The following is a 10,792-nucleotide window of genomic DNA, read 5'->3' as shown; positions in this document are numbered from 1 at the left end:
TATTTGTCACTGAAATTCCATCATGACCTCTGTACACACATCAAACTCCCGAAAGACTGTGGCCCCCACAGGCTGTAGCAGGCAGAATCGTCTGACGGCCCCAGCCCCCTGTCCCGCAGGCTCGGTGGGCAGTCTGGAGAAGGAGGGAGAAAGGTGAGTGCCTCCTGAGTACACCAGGTGATTCTTGAAAGAGCGAGAAGTCAGCTAAGGCTCCTAGACACTCTATTTGGAATTCTGAGGGACCAAAAAGAGCCTCAAAAGGGCAGCAGGGATCCCATCACACGCTCGCTCAGTCGTGTCCGAATCTGTGACCCCGTGGACTGTAGCCCACCAGGCTCCTCTGTCCGTGGAATTTTCCAGGCAGGAACACTGGAGTGGGTTGCTGTTTCCTACTCCAGGGGATCTTAGGACCCGGGGATGGAACCCATGTCTCCTGTATTGGCAGGCGGATTCTTAACCGCAGAGCCACCTGGGAAGCCCTAAAACAGTGGGCAGCCTCCTTGCATAGGTGACCGAAGAGTGGCCCACATGGGGATCGAACGCTTGACCTTGTCGCTAACTGAGACAACGACATGATCCCATCATGACGATTGTTAGAACGCCTCTGAGCTTCCTGCTTCACAGGCGGCATGCCCAGTGGACTGATTACATTCTCAGCATCCCAGGGCTTTTTACTTGAACCCCCAGCAAGAGCAGGTGGATCTTTTAGTTCCATGCCTCCGACCGGTAGGAAGCAGCAGGATCCCAGGGTTGAGGCCTGTGTCCACACTGGCCCCGCCCCGGGCCACGCCCTGGCCACGCCCCGGGCCAGGTGTGTCCCTCCCCATGCCTCTTCACGTCTGCCCCCGAGCCCCCAGCTGGCATCTGAGCGCAGCACGCACCCCATGATTGTGGCCCGTCGCGGCCTGGGGCCCCCCGCCCCCAGGGATGTCCCCCCAGTCTCCCTGTGCCCCTCTTTCATTCCCCGTCCAATCGAAGAGCAAACCTGCTCCTTCTGTTCCCTTCAGAACACACCGCACGCGGGGCCGTCTCCAGGCACCCCCATCACCGCCGCACCCGGACGAAGCCATCCTTCCAGCCGCCCCCTCCCCGCTTTAACTTCTTCCCCTTCAGCCTCGCCTCCATGTGCCGCTACACCCATCTTTTCCCAAGAGAGACAGTGCTGCCTCTGTCCTTGCTCGAACCGGCAGTGACCTCACATGACTCAGAATGAAACCCAAGCCTGCCCGCCGCTCTGCTCTCTTCCTGAGCGGCTTCCCCAGCCCTTCCCGTTGGTTACGGCGCCACAGGGGACTCGGGTTCCCTTCTGGAGCCTCCCAGACTCCGCAGTGGTCCGGGTAGTCCACACTCACGTGCTCATACGTCCCTGACCCTCAGGTCTCGAGCCCCCTCCGTCTCTGGATCTGGTGGTGGTTTTCTTCGCAGCACTCAGCACTGCTTCCCATCTCAAGGTGCATGTTTGATAGGTCTTCCCCATCTGAAGGTGAACCCCCAGAGGGCAGAGATTTGTTATCGGTGTATCCCCTGGGCTTCTGCAGAACTTGGGATATTTGTTGGTAGGATGGATGGTGGGTGGATGGATGAATAATATATGTGGTTTATTCTAACCCAGCAAGTCATGAAAGACAGGTGGGTGTTTGGAATTATCTCAATAACCTTATGCCTTTGAAATTATTTGGAGTTTCTCAACATAAGCATTTCCGTGGCGACAAATGTGATGTGCACTCACTGCTGGCTAGTTTTCTTTTCCTTATGTGTGCGCTTAGTCGCTCAGTCGTGTCCGACTCTTTGTGACCCTGTGGGCTGTAGCCCACGAGGCTCCTCTGTCCATGGGATTCTCCAGACCAGAATCCTGGAGTGGGTTGCCTTTTCCTTCTCCAGGGGATTTTCCTGACCCAGGATTTGAACCTGAGTCTCCCGCATTGCAGGGGGATTCTTTACTGCTGAGCACCAGGGAAGCTCCCCGCCCCCCTTATTTTCCTTATATAGCAATATATTGAGTGAGAAGAGTTTTACATAGAGGATAATTGTGGGTGGTACAGGTACTTTTGGAGAAGGAAATGGCAACCCACTCCAGTATTCTTGCCTGGAAAATCCCATGGACGGAGGAACCTGGTTAGGCTACAGTCATGGGGTCGCAAAGAGTCAGACACGACTGAGTGACTTGACTTCACTCACAGGTAAAAAGCAGAGACATTACTTTGCCAACAAAGGTCCATCTAGTCAAGGCTATGGTTTTTCCAGTGGTCATGTATGGATGTGAGAGTTGGACTGTGAAGAAAGCTGAGTGCCAAAGAATTGATGCTTTTGAACTGTGGTGTTGGAGAAGACTCTTGAGAGTCCCTTGGCCTGCAAGGAGATCCAACTAGTCCATTCTAAAGGAGATCAGCCCTGGGTGTTCTTTGGAAGGAATGATGCTAAAGCTGAAACTCCAGTACTTTGGCCACCTCATGCGAAGAGTTGACTCATTGGAAAAGACTCTGAAGCTGGGAGGGATTGGGGGCAGAAGGAAGAGGGGAGGACAGAGGATGAGATGGCTGGATGGCATCACCGACTCGATGGACATGAGTTTGAGTGAACTCCGGGAGTTGGTGATGGATAGGGAGGCCTGGCGTGCTGCGATTCATGGGGTCGCAAAGAGTCGGACACAACTGAGCGACTGAACTGAACTGAACTTAAATGATTATTTCTTTTACTGGGTGTGCATGTGGGTGGGGGTGGAGGGCGTGAAGATAGCTGGAGGGCAAGAATTTGATAAACAGATTGTAGGAGATTATAGAGAAAAGAATATGCTTGGAAAAGGATATTCACAGAGGCTTAGCGATTCACAAGTCACTGATAACATGTGCAGAAAAAGCTGCCAGTCCAAGCATCCTTTGTTGTAGGAAAGGTTGACATCATATGGTCATTTCTGTGGTAAAGAATCCGCCGGCAATGCGAGAGACCTGGCTTCTATCCCTGGGTTGGGAAGATCCCCCACAGGAGGGAAAGGCAACCCACTCCAGTATTCTGGCCTGGAGAATTCCATGGACAGTCCTTGGGGTCGCAAAGAATTGGACATGACTGAGTGGCTTTCACTTTCACATCGTAAAGAACCCACCTGCCAATGCAAGATTCCCTGGAGTAGGGAATGGCCACCCACTCCAGTATTCTTGCCTGGGAAATTCTAGGAACAGAGGAGCCTGGCGGGCTGCAGTCCATGGGGCCACAGAGTCAGACATGACGGGGTGACTGAGCGCAGCACCGCTCCATCTACATATAGTGTAGAAAGTGAAAGCCATGTGCCGCAAGGAAGATCCCACATGCCGAAAGCTAAGACCCCAAACAATCAAATAAATATTAAAAAATACATATATTAATACATAAGAGGATTCCTTGAGTGTATATCTAGGAGTGGGATCGCTGAGTCAAAAACCATTTGAAAAGAAAAAAAATTAAGGGACTTTACATGCATTATCTTAACAGTGGTGTGGATGGGGAGGCTGAAGTGCAGAGAAGTCAGTAAGTTGCTCTTGGCTGGTAAAGGGACTGAGCCAGGTCTGTGCTTTTAACAGACAACTAGGTAGCTGGCTACAGTTTATACATGAGTTTTGTGAAATGTCAATGTTTCTGTGAATTAAGCTAATGCCATTCCTGGAATTTGAGTATATTTGCAGCCAAACCAGCCTCTAGTCATGAGGAAGGTGATGAGCACATTCTTGCCAAATTGTATATGACAGGTGCAATCTTAAAGACAGTCAATGACTGAACACTTTGAATAATTACAGATTGTTCTCCCAGTGGAACTGGCCAGCCCCCGGATATGTTAACACTGAAGTGAAGGGAAAGTCGCTCAGTCGTGTCCGAGTCTTTGTGACCCCATACCAGGCTTCTCCGTGCATGGGATTTTCCAGGCAAGCCTACTGGAGTGGGTTGACCATTTCCTTCTCCAGGGGATCTTTCTGACCCAGGGATCGAACCCGGGTCTCCCCCATTGTAGGCAGACGCTTTACCCACTGAGCCACCAGGGAAGCCCACCAGAGGACACTGGAAAGTGTTAAATAAGCTATGCCATCAGGTGGCGCTGTTTGTAAACAAACTTCATTTACTCATCTAACCAGCTTTGCTATTCAACTATTTGGAACAAAATTTCTAAGAACAATAATGATCTGTGTTATTGCAAATGCTGTAGCAACTCTGAGACTCTATTAATGGGATTTAATTGAAATACTTAACATTTCTGTAGTCCAACACCCCATGAGCTGGGCTTTACGTTCATTAGTTACTGACTGTAACCCGGGAGCAGAATGACAATGCTTCTGTTTTAATGTTTGTTTTTTCCAGGAATGCCAAACTCAGTTTAATTTTTAAAAAAGTAAGAAAGAGACGGGTCCGCATTGTCTCCTCACTTTGCCTCAGAGCTGGCTTCTGAGAACGGGCACAGGAGCGCCTCTGCCTCCCGGGTTACTCGAGGGTGTGGGCAGGAGGGTCCAGGGTCGTCGGTCATCTTGGCAAGGGGGTGGGGGGTCAGTCCTCCACACAGGGAGCCTCCGTCTCCTGCCCTCCTGTCTCCCCACTCCTGCTCCCCGTGAAAGGTTGTTGTTGAATCACGCGAATACACTGGGATTCTTGGCCCCCGGAGGAGAAGAATTCAATCCGGGGCCAGAGACGAGGCTTGCTCGCTCAGAGCTTTTGTGTAATAAAGTTTTATTAAAGTATAAAGAAGATAGAGAAAGCTTCTGACATACGCATCAGAAGGGGGCAGAAAGAGTACCCGCTTGCTAGTGTTAACAATGAGGTTATATAATCCAAAGAATGTCTGGAGGTTGCAAAGACCTCATCAGACCCACTCCCATAATTTACATCTTAATGTAACACTGTCCTCAGGCAAGATGCATCCTTGTAAAGACTAGGTCTACTCCCATAATCAACATTTTAAGATAACAAAAGGTTGAATCCAAAGACTGTCCTTAGGCAGGATACATTATTGTTATATAATCCTAAGGAATGTAGAGAAAGACAAAAAAGCTTGTCCTTTCTTCCTCTTTGAGAATTCCAGACCCTCTCTCCTTGGGGACCCCTAGACTCCCTATCAACCTGCCTAGGAAATGACTCTCTCACCGAACCCCACCTTCTCAGGTGACTCCGCCAGCAACCTCTGGAGGTAGATCTGGCCTAGTGTGGCCTGTGCAAAGGCCCTGGGTTCCCCCAGGACAGGGAGGAGGCGCGGGCGGCGGGCGGGCCCGCCCGGCAGCTGGGCTCTGGAAGGATCTGGCTTCTGCTCTGAGCGAGATGGGGAGTCACTGGGGGCTCTGAGCAGAGGATTGGCCTGCTTGGACTGATGTTCATGCCACACCCTCAGCTCCGAACTCGATGTCTGGCCATCCCGGCGCTTGGTCACTGAGTCACTGATGCGACCTCCTAGTGTGTCTTCCCGGGTGGCTCAGTGGTAAAGAATCCTCCTGCCCATGCAGAGACTCGGGTTCAATCCCAGGGTAGGGAAGATCTTCTGGAGGAGGAAATGACCCACTCCAGGATTCTTGCCTGGAAATTCCCATGGACAGAGGAGCCTGGCAGGCTACAGTCCTGAAGAGGGTCACAAAGGGTCAGATACGACTGAGCACGCACCTATGTGCCTCCGCATGAGTTAAGACTCTGTGGGGCGGCTCATGCCGCTGTGTTTAACTTGAGTCCCAATTCCTGGAAGACCTGACTTTTTGGCGCATCTGAGCCCCATGAGGAGGGTGCGGGGCGGGGGGGGGGCGCTTCCTGGAAGAAGGGTCATCCAATCTGAGACTTGTACATGGAGCTCAGAGGGTTTGCACCTGCTGTTACCTTCCAGCTACCTTCTGGAGGTTGAAGGCAGCAGGACTCATTTCAGGCACCATCAGTAGGTGGGATCCGCTTGACTAGGAGAATTTTCTGCCAGGGCAGGGACTGAAGAGGCTGCAGAGGTGCTGCTTAGCTAGTTAAGGAGTTTCCATCATCATGTGACCGACAGACGCGGGGCACAAAGCTGCAAAACGACAAGATCCATGGTTTTATCAACCAGAAGCTGAAAGGCGATGTCAGAAATTGACAGCAAGACTTGAACTTTTGGCTGAACTATTGTTAACTCTCTCTCACTATCATCCTTTAGATTTGAAGGTGAGCAGGCGAGTGTAGCGATTTGGAAAATGGAATCCTTTAATGACTCTTTTTATTGCTTTTTGCTGATCCTTAATATAAAACAAATAATCATAAATCACAGCCAGCTCATTGGCCTCCTTCCATCTGCAATATAAACCACGCCAGGGCTTGAGAAGTTTACAGATTTTCTGGAGTAGCATCCTCCTAGCTGGACCCCAGCAGACACGGCTAGGTCTTATTTTATGCAAATTTGAATCATGCAAATCCAACATTGTGATTTGGGTACATGATTTGGGTGTGTACTTGTACACACCAAATTTCCAGTAGTGTGAATCCTGCAAAAGCAGAAATTCTAGAATCTCACTTAGGGCGGCACGGATGGACAGCCAGGGAAACATTGCCACCAGGGGGCGCCCGTCCTCAGGTAAACGGAAACGTGGGCGCTCCTTTGTTGGGATGAGACATGAATTATGTGGCTTCAGATGATGCGTTTTCTTCCCATGAAAAGCAGGCAGCTGCTCTGTCGTTCCAAGCTGAATTTGCCTTTGAAACTGAAGGCCATGTGGCATTAGAAAATGGTAAAAATTCAAGTGAAAGATAGTAGCTGATAGCATGCCGTATGTCATAGCGGGTTCTCCACTTCGGACATGGCCGCCTTGTGGCCATGGGTGGGGGCGGCACCTGCTTCCGCTGAGAACAGCGGCTCTCCTTGGACCTTCAGAACCCTGAGTAGTGATGATGCCTCGTTTTTATTTCCTCACACGTAGTTTTTGTTGCCTCCCTTCTTTGTAACATGACGATAATGAGATGCTGCTCCCCCGTCTGTCTCATCCCATCTCTCACTTCCGCTTCTCAGTTAATGCCATTTGTATGGTTTCTGTTCCGTGTTCAAAACTGGAGACACTTGATCTTGGCTTTGGAACCGTAAGCACATTGTCCATCCTTATTTGTTGTTCACTCAGTCGTGTCTCTTTGTGACCCCATGGACTGTAGCCCACCAGGCTCCTCTGTCCATGGGATTCTTCAGGCAAGAATACTGGAGTGGGTTGCCATTTCCTACTTCAGGGAATTTTCCTGACCCAGGGGTCGAACCTGTGTCTTCTGTGTTGGCAGGCAGAGTTTCACCACTGAGCCACCTGGAAGTCCCCCATCCTTATTTAGCGTGATCCCAAATGCTGAAAATCAGTAGTAATAACTATACAAATGTGTCTATGCATTTTCCTCTTCTGGATACTTCATACAAGTGGAATCATACGATATGAGACCTTCTTGTCTGGCTTCTTTCACTCAGCATTACCTTTTTTTTTTAAAAAAAAAGTTTTATTATAAAAAAGTAATTATTTTATTTATTTGACTGCACAGGGTCTTAGTGGCAGCATGTGGGATCAAGTGCCCTGATCAGGGATTGAACCTGGGCCCCCTGCATTGGGAGCGCTGGACCACCAGGGAAGTCTCAGCATCAGGTTTTGAAGGAATCAGTGCTTCCTTCCTGTTTACACCTGAATAATATCCCATTGAAAGGATAGAGCACACCTGCTTATCTTCCATCCTTTGATAGGTGTCTGGGGTGTTTCCGCCTTTCCGCTGCTGTGAATGGTGTTGCCAGGAACTTCTGTGTACATGTTTCTGTTTGAATATCTGTTTCCAGTTCTTTTGAGTGTGTATGTAATAGCAAGTGGAATTGTTTAGTCATGTGAGTCACTAGCTCTCACACTTATTTTTTCTTTTATTTTTCAGAAGGGAAACCCATTTTTACTGTGCTACTTTCCCCCAGACTTTAGGTCTCAATTATAGTAATTGAACTTTATGATTCAGTCACAAATGCTTGGAACAGTGATAAATAGGAGGCGATAAATATATTTTGATGGGAATTCCCTGGTGGACCAGTGGTTAGGACTTGACACTTTCATTGCGATGGCCCAGGGGTTCAACCCCCCCAGGGGGAACTAAGATCCCGCAAGTCAAATTTTTTTTTTTTAACTTTTTGGCTGCACCTTGTGGCACGCAGGATCTTAGTTTATATATTTATACATATATATATATATATATAGAGAGAGAGAGAGAGAGAGAATGAATGAGTAATAGTCCCTGAAGCAACTCTTCATGGTACAGTGCACCAAGACTTCTGTCATGCTAGTTGTGAACTAGTACTTTATTAGTTATAAGATTTGAAAAATTGTTTATATGTAATATATATTCTGGGTACATCATTCTCTACAAGAACTGACTGCAGTGAATGTTTGTTGACCTCTTTTTTTTTTTTTTAATTCTGAGCTCAGATCAAGTGTAGAAACCTTCATAGTTATATAAAGTTCCGCAGTAAAATCTTTTCATCATTGCTCAGAACTGATCAGCCTTTCATACAAGCACACCCACCACCAACTCTCACTTACCCACCAATAAGCCCCATAATTATCGTCACCTACACACACACACACACACACACACATACTCCTTCACACCCCTTATTTTAAATTATTCGTTTGCTTCTCAGAACTACAGAGATCATGCATCAGGTACACTGGGTGGTCTTCTGATGCTCAGATTTGGCTACTTTCATCACTGATTGTTGACCTCTTATTCACGCCAAGGAGCGCAGGCTGTATTTGGTTTTGTATCTCAGTCTCCCAGGTGTGGGGCCTGCGGGTCCATTGTATTGAAGAGAACACTGAGCCTGGGAGGGGTGTCCTCTCAGCAGTGGAGCCTACGGCACCCACACCGTAGAGCAGGCTCTGCGCCACTGGACTGCTTTCTCTGCAGCGCTCTGGGGCCCTCGGAACCCGGACCGCGTAGAGAGAACTTGAGTTTCGTTCAGGAAAGCCCGTTCTTCCTTAAGCGGTGGCTCCAGGAAATTGCTTCCAGGCGCGGGTAATGCAGCTTCGGTCCACAGGGCGGCAGGCTTCTCCCAGAATAACAACTGGCCGGGAACAAAGGCCGCAGTCTCCCGCTGCGGCGCTGGCGGCCGGGTTTCTAGGCCAACTTCAGGGAATTAATTAGCAACTGGAGAGCGCTGGGGCATCAAGTACGGCAGGCCAGCCAGCCGCTCGGAAAAGCACAGCGAGGACCCTCACCTCGGCCACGGAAGGGGAAGGGCGCACAGCATACGCTCCCAAACGTCCGCCCAAATGCGGCCCCGCGCTGATGGCCGCAGACGGACCTACGGGACCCAAAGACAGGCCGCCGTTGCGGAGAAGAACCTTCTACCAGGAGGCAGCCGGGTGCGGGACTAGCAGCTCAAAAGCAGCTGACGGCAGCCATCCCAGGAGACCCGTCGGGTCGGGGCAGGGTGCTCAGATTTTTGGAATCTCAGTAATCAATAAGATTGAAAAAAGCTGGTGTCATCATAGGGGTGGATATCAAATTTTGATCTTGCCAGTTAAGGGAATTAAAAAAAAAATACATTTGGCCTTTACTATCACCATAAAAGACAGGGAAAGATAGAAAAATATAATTGAAAACTAAAGGGTAATTGCTTAAACTGACAAAAAAAAAAAAGCTTTCCTAAAAGACATATTTATGAAAACTTCATTGGCTTCCTCAGTAGCTCCGCGGTCAAGACCCGGCCTGCAAGGCAGGCGCCCCAGGAGACCTGGGTTCGATCCCTGGGTGGGGAAGACTCCCTGGAGGAGGGCATGGCACCCCACTCCAGCATTCCTGCCTGGAGAACCCCCTGGACAGAGGAGCCTGGGGGGCTACAGTCCATGGTGTCGCAAGAGTCTGACACGACTGAGGCGACTGAGCACGCAGCACGTGCGAACTTCATTAAGATTCCAGGAGGCATTATTCTAAAGGTGTGATTCTTTTAGTTTGGAAGGAACTTGTTAAGGAAATCAAGATTCGCAGAGCAAGTAACTCACCTGTATTTCCCGAAGTGCGCTTCCCGTTTCCACCAGACAGGAGGAGAGTTCGCCTTTCCTGAGCATTTGTAATAGCATGTTAATTTTCCTTCTTTTTTTTTTTTTAAATTGCAGTATGGCTGACTTACAGTGTAATATCAGTTTCAGGTGTACAACACAGTCATTCCATATTTTCATTTTTTTCTACGCCCTGACTCATGTAATTCTCAGGCCTCCCCCTTTGAGAGAGGAACTTGATATCGTTCCTGTTTTACGGGAAAGGAAACCAGACCTTGATGAGGTCTCACCAGACAGCACTGAGGCCAGCGTCCCCTCCCCCCACCCCACCCAACCACTGGGCCACACGGCTTTGCTGTTCTCGGCTTGTTCCAGGTGGCTCTGCAAAGAAAAGATGAGGGTTTCCTAATTAAATTAAAAACAACTACCACCCCGGTAGACCATCAGAAAGGAAGATCATCCATACGTTCCCATTTTCGAGGCAGCTAACATGTGACCATGGCTGTCTTCATTATTTTTTTTTAAAGGGCTATGTTTTTTTTAATTTATTTTTAATTGGAGGATAATTGCTTTACAGTGTTGTGTTGCTTTCTGCTGTACAACAATGTGAATCAGCCATACGTGTGCATATGTCCCCTGCCTCTTGAACTTCCTCCCCACTCCCACAACCCAGCGCTCTAGGTCATCATGGAGCACCGAGCTGAGCTCCCTGTGTTACAGAGCAGCTTCCCTCCAGTTACCTGTTTTACGGCTCCCAAGGTGGTCAAGAATCCGCCTGCCAGGCAGGAGATTCGGGTTTGATCCCTGGGCTGGGAAGATCGCCTGGAGGA

At 49.2% G+C, this 10,792-nt stretch overlaps 2 non-coding genes across 2 annotated transcripts; both read right to left on the bottom strand.

Annotated features, from left to right (window-relative positions):
* Positions 1-8,378: 8,378 nt before the first annotated feature.
* On the bottom strand, positions 8,379-8,450 carry LOC129626283 (small nucleolar RNA U2-30). The gene has a single exon (XR_008701895.1). It is a non-coding gene; the product is annotated as a small nucleolar RNA U2-30 (small nucleolar RNA).
* Positions 8,451-8,596: 146 nt separating this feature from the next.
* LOC129626284 (small nucleolar RNA U2-19) lies at positions 8,597-8,676 on the bottom strand. Its single transcript, XR_008701896.1, has one exon. It is a non-coding gene; the product is annotated as a small nucleolar RNA U2-19 (small nucleolar RNA).
* Positions 8,677-10,792: the final 2,116 nt, after the last annotated feature.

The sequence above is a fragment of the Bubalus kerabau genome, chromosome 13 (assembly GCF_029407905.1).
Source record: "Bubalus kerabau isolate K-KA32 ecotype Philippines breed swamp buffalo chromosome 13, PCC_UOA_SB_1v2, whole genome shotgun sequence".
Taxonomy (NCBI): domain Eukaryota; kingdom Metazoa; phylum Chordata; class Mammalia; order Artiodactyla; family Bovidae; genus Bubalus; species Bubalus kerabau.
The sequence above is the reverse complement of the archived record's forward strand: the minus strand, read 5'-3'. Positions and strand labels throughout refer to the sequence as shown.